Consider the following 10,656-nt stretch of genomic DNA (forward strand, 5'->3'; position numbering starts at 1 on the left):
AAGACACTGCAGTATCCTGGAGAAAAAAAGGACAATCTGCCTTTGAACAGAAGAAAAACTCCAGGAAAACCAGGCATAGGGAGCAGCAGCCATCTATCCAATTGAGGTGGGGCAGGGGCAAAGAGAAAAACAAATGTGTTTAGGTTTCTGCAGGTTATAGTTTTTGGTTTCTTTTTGCACCTTATTTTTCACATTTCTGCATTCAGCCTAATAAAGCTTGCTTGTTGGTAAACTTATCCTGCCTCCACACTTATGATACATCATCCTCATACCCTGAAGACGCTGATGTATTTTTTTCAGGACATGTGTGCAGTTTAATTCACTGGTTTGTGTCATCCAACGTCATAGATAGATATAGTTGGGCATCATCTGCATATTGATAAAAATGTATGTATAAAATACAAAAATATTGGTCCCAGCACAGAACACTGTGGAAGTCCGTGGCTAACTTTCATGTGTGGAAAAAGACTCCCCATTTATGTTCACAAATTGCAGTCTATCAAAAAGATACATTTTAAACCACTGAGGTACATTTCCTTTAATAACAACAGTATTTTCTATTCTGTGTAGCAAAATATTGTAATGACATTGTAAAATTATTATCTAAAATATACAGAACACTTTCTAAATTAGATGAATCAATATCCCTTCCTACTGCAAAGTGGGAAGCAGATTTATCAGTCAACCTAGACCAAAACTTCTGGTCTCAGATTTGCTTAAAAACTTTCAAATTAATTAAAAATCCCAGTCTGCAATTAATACAATACAAAATACTTCATAGAGTGCACTATACAGGTCATCGGATGTTCAAGATGGGCTTTACATCTTCCAACAACTGCTCACACTGTCAAGGCAATACACCAGACAATTACATCCACGCTCTTTGGTTCTGTCCACCAGTGCAAAAGTTTTGGCGCGAGATATGTGAAGACTTATCAAAGTGTCTGAAATGTAACATTCCAACTTCCCCCTTAGTGTGTCTACTGGGCAGCTTAGATAATGTCACTTCAGAAAAGAATATAGCCCATATGATCTTCACTGCCCTATGCATAGCCAAGAAAACAGTCCTCATGAACTGGAAAAATAAAAATAATCTTAATTCTAACCAATATAGAAATTATCTATTAGATTACATTAGTCTTGACACAGCCTCTGCCACCACATTAGATCAATTGCTCTGGGCCCCTTTTATCAGCTCCATCACCTAGTAGGGGTGGGGGGTCATAGTTTGGTCCCGCCTTCACTGTTGTGATTGGTGAGGGGGTAGGGACAGGCTTAGGGCGTCGGGGGGTTCCCCGGAGGCATCTTCCTTGGGGGGCTCAACCCGGGGTAGCGGTCACGTCCGGTTGGGGGCTCTGTTGGCTCTCAGGTGACTGTTTCCTCGCGGCTGCGTGCAGCGGGGCTAGGGGAGGGTCTGTGCTGACGGACGTGGGTTACTGACCTGGCAACCTGGCTGCCCCTGGGTGGGTCCGGGATGGGCGTGAGGTTCTGGGGGCGCTCCGTCTCTGGGCTGGGGCCCGGGCCGGGCCTCGGGGGCTTGGGTCCTGGTTGGTGTGTTGCCGGGGTTGTGGGCGGGTGGGTGCATGGGGGCCCGGCCCTGGAGCAGGGTGCCGCCGGTGCGTCGAGCCGCCTGGGGGGCTCTTCATCTGGTGGGGGGGATGGTCACATCTTGCAGGAGCTTTCTTCTCTTCAGGAACTCTCTGCGGGAGGGGGAGATACAGGAGAGGTGGAGGAAGATCTCAGCCTGGGCGTTTACCGTCTTATGTAGTCTGGAAGATGTGTGGATGGTGGGGTGGGTGCAGTTTTCTCTGTGGTGGGGTTGGGTGGACTGTCCAGGGCTCTGTGGAGCCGGAGGGCGCTACTGCACTGGGCCCCGGTCTGATGGGCCTGGGCCCCCCTTCCCTGGCGGGTCGCGGAGGGTGGGAGTGCCTACTGGGGTCAGCGGGGGAGCTGGCCCCAGGGAGGGGTTACCTGCCCCTCCCTTCCTTCCCTCCCCATCTCCAGCTGCCTCCCTCTTCCCGCTCCTCCACAACCACCCACACATGCAGGGCCTTGGAGTGGGGGTATGTCACCAGGGTGCAGAGGAGGCTACCCCCCCCCTGTCCCCTTCTGGCTGCCTCTGCCTCAATTTTATCCCACAACTTAGACATTCACATTATTCACACTCTCATTACACATACATATAGGATCTTGGGGGTGGGCACAATCACGGAGTCCAATTTACCATCAGGGTGTATACCTCACCCCTGACGTCGTTGCCCACCTCTCAATTTTAAATACACTTAGTCATTGAGGGCTAGCAGGAGGGACTATGCGCTTACCTGCTGCTCCATGGCAGGTAGCTCCATGCCCTCCTGGGTTTTAATTGCACCTTAGAACACATATGCATCAACACTACAATGAGCGGGTGGAGGGAGGTTTGGAGTCTTCTCCCACCCCCATTCTCTGCGGCCTGCTGGAGCGGGAGGGCTAGTAGGAGGAGTTGGCCGTCCGACTGCGGTCTGGGGTGTGGGGCCTCCCTGCTGCTGCGGAGTCGGGGTGGTCTGCCTCTCCCCACCGCAGGGAAAAGGGTAACACCACCTGGGTCTGGGTGCAATTCCCCCCTCCAGGGGCAAGGGTACCTAGACCCGGTTTGTAGAGTACGCTTGGGGAGTGTGATTGTGTGTACAGCGTCTCTTTATGTCTGTCTCCACGTTGGTTGAGTGTGGAGTGAGTGCATATGAGAGCATGAGGGTGGGAATGGATGTTTGTGTCTGTGTGTGCCTGTATGTCTGTGTCTATATGTCAGGTTGGGTATCAGACGCCACCTCTCTGGGGACACCTCAGGCCCTCCAAGGTTTGGAGGCCTATCTCCACCCACCACCACTTCCCCTGCCGGTGGCGGACTCCCTCAGGTGTCGGTGTGTTGGTGGTTCTTTGTGTCTGGGGGTGGGCGTCCGGGTACACACCGGCTCACTCCTTGGCGGCCGCTTGTCGGGGCCTGGGGCTCGCTCGGGCCCCCTTTGGAGGTGGGGTGCCCCCGGCCTCTCGGCCTGGGGCTCGGTCACTCAGGCGCAGCTGGGGGCCGGCGGAGCTCACGGGCGCGTCACTGCAACTCCCCCTGACTTCTGCTCCGCGGCTGCTGGGCGAGCCCTCATCTGGGACTCTCCTCAGCTCTTACTGGAATAGTGGCGCGGCTGCCCCTCTGTTGGTCTTCCATGGTCTCTTGTGTTCTGGGGGCCTCTGGATATCTGGAGTTTTGATCTCCTCCATACCCGCTTCACACCCTGGAGGACGGGGCTGTGGCCCCCCCACACTCCCTAGCAGATCATTACATGGAGAAACCTTTGGAATGCAAGCATGCTGATCCACACAGGTATGCACACATGGGTATTCACAGACGCGGACTAAAGCTTTCTTGGCTGCTACCTCAAAGCACACTGTGCGCTGTCTATCTTGCGTGCTGCACAATATCGTTTATTATTTAGTAAATATTGATATCTATGGCTAGCTAGTTTATTGTGATGGTGCTTTGTTTTCTCTATTATTATGTTGCTCTTTGTTGTTTGCTGTCTCCTCTGTTTGTTTTTTTTGTTTGTTTTTTTTTTTTTTCTCCATACAGGTGACCCAGGAGTTCTTTTTTTTTTTTTCTCTCTCTCTTCCCCCCCCTTCTCACCGTCTCTTCTCCCCTTTGGTTTTCTTTCTTTCTCTCCCCCTCTTTCTCTCATTCATTCCCCCTGTCCTATTTATTAAAAAAAAAAAAAAAAAAAAAAAAAAAAAAAATGACAAAGGATGAACTGAAGCTCTGCCATCACGTAATGTCGCATACTGCTGTTTCTGATGTCATTTAAAAAAAGAAAAAAAAAAAAAAAAAAATGACATTGTAAAGGACAAGCACAGAGAGATGAATGCAGTGTCATGGGCCATAAGAGCTTTCACTAATGCTGTTTCTGCGTTAAAATGCACTCTAATTCATGACTGAAATGTTCAAATAGCTTTGTTTTTCTGTTTTTCAGTAATAAACAGTAAAATGTCCAAACTTTGTAGATGGCTTATGAGTTCTCTGCCAGTAAGAAATGGTCAGGCAAAAGAGACCTTTCAGGAAGACTGTTATATGATCAGTTTCTATGCTATATGTCAGGACAACATGCAGAGAGTGATTAAAACAGCAGACCAATAGAGTCTAATGATAAGGTAAATGCAATGTCGAGGCTGTCATTTTTAACATATATATGAATGGTAAAATCATCCACTATATTTATTTTATCAGAACCGAACACTAAAGAAAATAAACAGTCTAAGAACTAGGTGATAGATAACAAAGAAAACACATTTTTTTTCAGTTAAGGCGAACAAAGGTAAGAGTGAGGCTTTCAGATGAATTATAACTCTGTCTAGATCTGTTTTTATTACTAAGCTAGAATGAAAGATTACTACCACTCCTCCTCGGCCTGTGCTATGAGCATTCTCACAGTTAGCACAGCTTGAGGGTGTTGATTCATTTAAATTAATTCTGTTGCAGCCAGATGTGTTAATGCAAAATGAATCAATACTTTTGATGAATTATTAAATTGTGTGCTAACCAGGACTTAGAAGAGAGTCACCTAATGTTTAATAGTCCACATTTAATTATTTTGATCTTAGTTAAAACTGAAAAAGTTATTTTTCCCCCTATCTTTGTGATTTTCCATGATTAAAATATTTTGATGATAATTCATTTATTTTTAGGTGGTCTTAGAGTAGATATAGTCTCTCGGGGGGTTGCGTTTTGGAGGTTATGGCGGCATTCTGTTGAAATATAAGGTTTTGCAATCTTAAAGGCAGTCTTACAGTTGGGCCAGCTACTTGAAAAATGATTGTGTGTGTGCGTTTTGTGAAATTTTATTAATTATCTTGATAATTAATAAGACTGTAAGTCAAACTGTACTTAGAACTTAGAAAAAACATATTGAACTCAATTTTTTAACAACAACTGATCTGGAAGCTTAAAAAAATGGAACAAAAACAAATTGATTTATTTTTCAACACCTTTCAATGATTCCATATTCCCTCAACCTATCTTTTCATCAAGTCTAAAGCTTGTAACTCACTTTGATCTCTAATTTACCCTCTGAAGACTTCATTCCAGGATTGATAATAGATTTTACCATTATTCCAAAGTGATTCCTTCAACTTTATCCACACACATGTGCAAAAGTCCTGAGTTACACCTAGTTACCTCCGCCAAGGAGTTTTGCTAGTGTTTGTGCGGTTGCATGCACGTATCTGTCGTGTGTACCGTCAACATATATAAAGTACCATATAAGATTTTAAATATCATATCATTTATAAACTCTGACCTCTCCGCCAAGGCCATGAGATTGATCTTAAGGTTAAGGTGATAATAATGCTATGTGAACGTATTTAAAACAATGTTGCATCCAAATGTCATGTCACAATTGACATCTCTGATCTCACTTTTAAATTTAATATCTTCCTGTCTTTCAAGTTAACTCCAATATGCAAAGGCAATGCAAATTCAAGAGAAAAAGAATGATCTGCCAGGCTATTTAGAAATATACTGCAGTGTAATATTATACATTTATAAGTTCAATTTATGCATCAATCGCTATCTCTTATCCATTACCTACTCCAAGATGATGTTTGTGTAACCAAAGTAAACATCTGCCATGCTATCCTTGTCAGATTTTTACTGATCTATAAAATTTATAACATACATTTAAACAGAATGAAGAAAAGGTAAGAAAAGGCAGAGGTTTGTGCTCTCAGTATGTATGACAAAAACTGAATTTGTACAGTTCTAAGGAGCCAGAAAGTCTTGGGGAATAGTTGCCCAAGCTTCTCGAAAACATTCCGAAGCTATTCTTTCAATGTTGGCTGCCAGCTGTTACATGCTGATGATGATTTGAGCCAAACATTTGGTTTCATCACTACATAACACCTGTTGCCACTGATTTTCAGTCCAGTTCTTTTGCAATTTGGCATGCATTGGCCTTTCTTTCCTGTAGATGGATCAGCTGAAGGGTCAGATGCATCTTTCAGGTCCTGTGAAAGACATTTGCTCGATTTCTTTTCTGTTTCTTAAAGATGTGACATTTATATACTGTTCCTCTGCTAAATAGTTTTTTAGGCTTGTTTTGTCCACTACTTTTTAAGGACACACTGCACAATAAAAAGATTGGTGTTGAAGTCATTACGTCAAATAATGTATTACATATTGACCGTGCTTTTGTCCTGGCAGCCCCTAATAACAATCCTCCTGCTGCTATTCGCGCCTCTGATTCCATTCTTTCATTTAAATCACGATTAAAAACGTACCTGTTTGACCGAGCGTTTTTGGTTAATTAGTGCATATTCCCTATATTTTATCCCTATGTCATTTACCTTTTATTGATGTTACACTGTATAAATTCCCCCACCTTATAGGTATGAATACTCAGTGATTTGATCTCCCAATTACACTCAGATGTTTTATTTCGTCTTTTACCTCTATTGCTTGTCTTCATAGCGTTTCTTAATGTTACTTTATTTATACTCTGTTATGGTCTTATATCTGTTATGTTTTAACCTGTTGTTTTGATGTAAAGCACTTTGATGTACCTTTTGGTTTTATATGTGCTATATAAATAAAGCTGTATTGCATTGTATTGTATATTTCTCATTACTATTCTTAAAGGTAATGCAGTAAATTAGCCAATTACTTATTGGAGAACATCATTCGTTACACTACTCATTACATTACTTTCATGTTGACTTGATACAAATAGAATGTCCTTAAAAAAAAAGATCAATAATTACTATTTACCACTATATAAACATTTCACTACAGTTCTGCACAACAACACAAATCCTATTCTAACACAAAAATCACCCCAAAGAGACAAAATGATCACCAGAGTCATTCTGCCCTGGTGGCATTTTACATGTTCTTTCTTGCTCATATCCACCACTCAGACGTTGTAGACCACTCCACAATTTTCCTCCTCCTCCTTCAAGCAAACTGAAATCTCTAGAGTGCAAAATCCAATGTCCAAAGAAATAATTTGAAAGACCTTGAGAAAACCTAGATTCCACAAGACCACTTTAAAATGATATAAGAATTTCAGGATCTTTGGCAGCATTAAGAAATAGTAGTTAAAGAATTTTGCACACTGCTGTATGGTGGTGGCATCACTTCTTTGCCTTTAGTTATCGATTAAGCAGAAAGCTTTTCTGTGCTTGAGCTGCAGATATGCTCTAAAAATCATTTGATCAGTGAAAAGCTTTGTTTATGAACATACTGCTTATAGTATGTTCATATGATGTATTTATGACTGTACTGTGTTTTTACCTTGTAAAGCACTTTGTGACACATGTCTGTGAAATTTGCCATATAAATAAACTTTACTTACTACTCACTATGCTGCTACCTAACAAAAGCAGCAAACTACAAGAACAAAAATCTTCTGAATCAATATTGATCACATCAATGTGACAGACATTTTTCTAAAGAACTCAAAAGCTTCTTCCTTAAGTCAAAATTTCACACATTTTTATAACCTGTGAGACATTAGGATCGAATGAGAAAATGAAAAGACTATTTATTCAGACAGAACGGAAACTGTGCCTGAGGTTTATGAAAGCGACAGTGAGAGAAGGACAAAAAAGAGAAACTGCAGGGAAATTATTTAAAAAAACTGGCATTTCTGGCAAGTTCTAAGGTGAGTCAGAGATTGAGCACAAAGCCACTTTCTGCTAAGTATGAACAGACCCTGAATCTATCAATTCAGAAAGAATTTGCTGCTACTGTATACAAAGAGGGGAATAGAATAGAATAGAAAGTACTGTCTGCCATGGAGGAAAATTAGCTTTATACACCAATAAAGTGCACAAAGGGAAAAGAGCTGAAAATGCTACCAGTCACAACACCAACAAGGAAAAAGCTGCTGCATTACAGTCTAGAGCAAAAGAGATGACATGGAGAAAATAATTAACTGAAGCAAAGACTGTGAGCTACTTCATGGAGCTTGAACTACAGTTTCCAGGCACAGGTACTTAAATTGCATAGTTATCTTGTTGCAACACAGTTCCAATGCACCCTTTCAATCATGGAAACTTATATAAGTTGTCAGTGACGTGTTCTCTTTGCACACTATCCAGAATGTCAGTGATTTAGTAGTTCATCTAGCTCATGATACATCACAGTTCACAAATTATTGCTCATAAAAAAAACTAATGTGATTTGACTTGGACTTTTTGGGGTAAAAACCCATTACAAGATCGTCAGAACTGAGAGGTAACATAGCAGAAATACTTCAGTGCAGTTCTTAAGTAGAATGTTTATTTTTCCTTTTATTTTACTTTACTCCCTAAATGTTAACACAAATGTTCTCTCTACTACTTTCTAATCTTACATTTTCAAAACAAGCTTCCAAGTTTTGATTTAAGACATTTGAGGGGAGTTATTTCCTGGCACTGTAGCTCTTCAAACACCAAACCAAAGCCAACCTAAACTGGGGGAAAATAACAAATAAAAGATAATCCCATTGGTGTATCCATTGTTGGTGCTTATTGCACACAAAGAGATAAAAGAGGCAAAAACACATGACCCGTGTATTAATTGTGCTATACTCAGGTTAAAGATGGGCAGAACTATCTGGAATACCATTTATGGTTCAAATGTCCTCAAGTTTTGGAATATAGTACTTCAACATCCAGCCAGAGCTGCAGAAGAGGAGCAAGGATAAAGGGAGAAATGTTTTTTAAGTGGCAGGTAATTTAAAATAAGTCTGTAACAGCTCAATAAATATAATCAAACACACAAATTATTTCTGTACAGTGTGTCACATAATGTGTCTGCTAGCAAAAGGTACAGCTGCTTTATTTCCCAGAGGGAGAAGATAATGTGAGATAATTTAGATAACTCAGAGATGGAGACAGATGTAAGAAAGAAAGGAGAGGAAAGGGTTTACTGACTTTTTTGCTATCTAAAGGTTACATGATGGTACAAAATGTAGCGTTACATTAGTTAGTTTGCAACATATCGCTGGAATGGAGCAAAGAGCTGTGGCAGTCAATGTAAGTTTGAATAAATTCCAACGGTACTGTGTTCTGAATGATGGATGAAGGGGTGGATGACAAACATCCGCTACATGGTCCTTCAGTTGGATGGGCTAAAAATGCCTTTTATCAAAGAAACCTTTGAATGTGATGCATGTAAATGTACAATGCATAATGTGGCTTTTATCATTCATAAAGTCAATGTGCTCGATCGATGGCATGAAAAGGAAAAAGGTCAGGCTACTTAGTGGTAGTTAACTGCAATCAGATGTTTTCCATACAGAACCGAGTATCTTAACACATCAATCACCATGCTGCCTTTTAATGCCAGAACCCATTTATGAGCACTGGTACTTCCAAAAAGCAGCTGGGCTTGTTAGTTGTCATGCAAAGGTACTGGCTTCAAAGGTTGCACTGAACCCAGGACATGATGACACATTAGAAACGCTCTTGATTTGATTGCTGATTTCCATTTGGCTGCTGTTTTGAATACTGTTGCTGTGTCACACTGTCACAGCTCACTGGAGGTCTCTTGAAGGGAATTTTAAAATTTGATTCTTACTGTGAACCACAAAAATACTGAAAACTGAAGTTGTCATTATAAGTTGTATTATCTAATTTAAGATTTGACAATAAGCTCATTATACTGTACATACCATTAAGCTTGCACATATTTTTCTAAATCAACACAGTATGTATAAAAGACTCCTGTTGTCCTGTTGTGCTGATGTGAATACAGCTGGTAGGTAAACAATACAACTAGCTATCTTACAAGATTTTCTACAGTATGATAGCTGGGATTGGTTCAGACAGTAGGACTTTCTTGTTGGAGAAATATATAAAATCAAGAGTGATATATATACAAAACAAGAGAAAGGCACAAAAGAGAGAACAAAGTGATAGAAAACAGTCCTATTCAGAGCTCTTTGTTAATGCAGACTCACCAGGAGTTCGAATATTTGATATTAGCATGTTCTCTAAATATTCATTAGCGGGAATTCTGTGACTGAACTAGACTTCAGGGGATAAAGTTGGATGGAAGCAGCAGATCTCTATCAAAAGAGGAAAAACTGGCCTCTCTGTAAATTCAGAATTTTGCCATTTAGTTATCTTTTGTATATTTTTAACTGGTTAGCGAGCCTATTTCTGCCCTTTTTTGGGTGGGTAGGTCATTTTTTTTCATATTCTTTTGTCCTAGCAGCATGTCCACAGAGATGTTTCTAAAATATTTCTAACATTTTATTAGTTTTATCATGCATATACTTCTATACTTCTGTCTTTGTCTCTGTGCCAGTCTGTGTGTGTATGAGTGTCTGTGGATCCTCTTAGTGATAAACTGTATAAATCGCTGTCCCCATTGATTGTTTGGATGTTTGCGTGATAACTCAGACATGCTACAGAGAGCCATAAGAGCCATAAAATCAAGGGGGAAAGATCGTGTATGCCATCAAAGGAACAAGGTTTCAAAATGTTCAAATGCAAATGCAATGAATGTATACAAGTGCATGTGTATCTAAATGTTTTTAGATTTAGAAAACCTTTGGGGGGAAAGAAAGGAGAGGGTTAAATTATAATGTGCATTTTATTAGGACATTAAAGGTTTGCAATTCTACACTTCTTCTAAATTTACCCATATAT

Source organism: Diplotaxodon limnothrissa, linkage group LG13 (genome assembly GCF_057381915.1).
Source record: "Diplotaxodon limnothrissa isolate DT_005_m linkage group LG13, D_limnothrissa_male_GT1.1, whole genome shotgun sequence".
NCBI classification, from domain to species: domain Eukaryota; kingdom Metazoa; phylum Chordata; class Actinopteri; order Cichliformes; family Cichlidae; genus Diplotaxodon; species Diplotaxodon limnothrissa.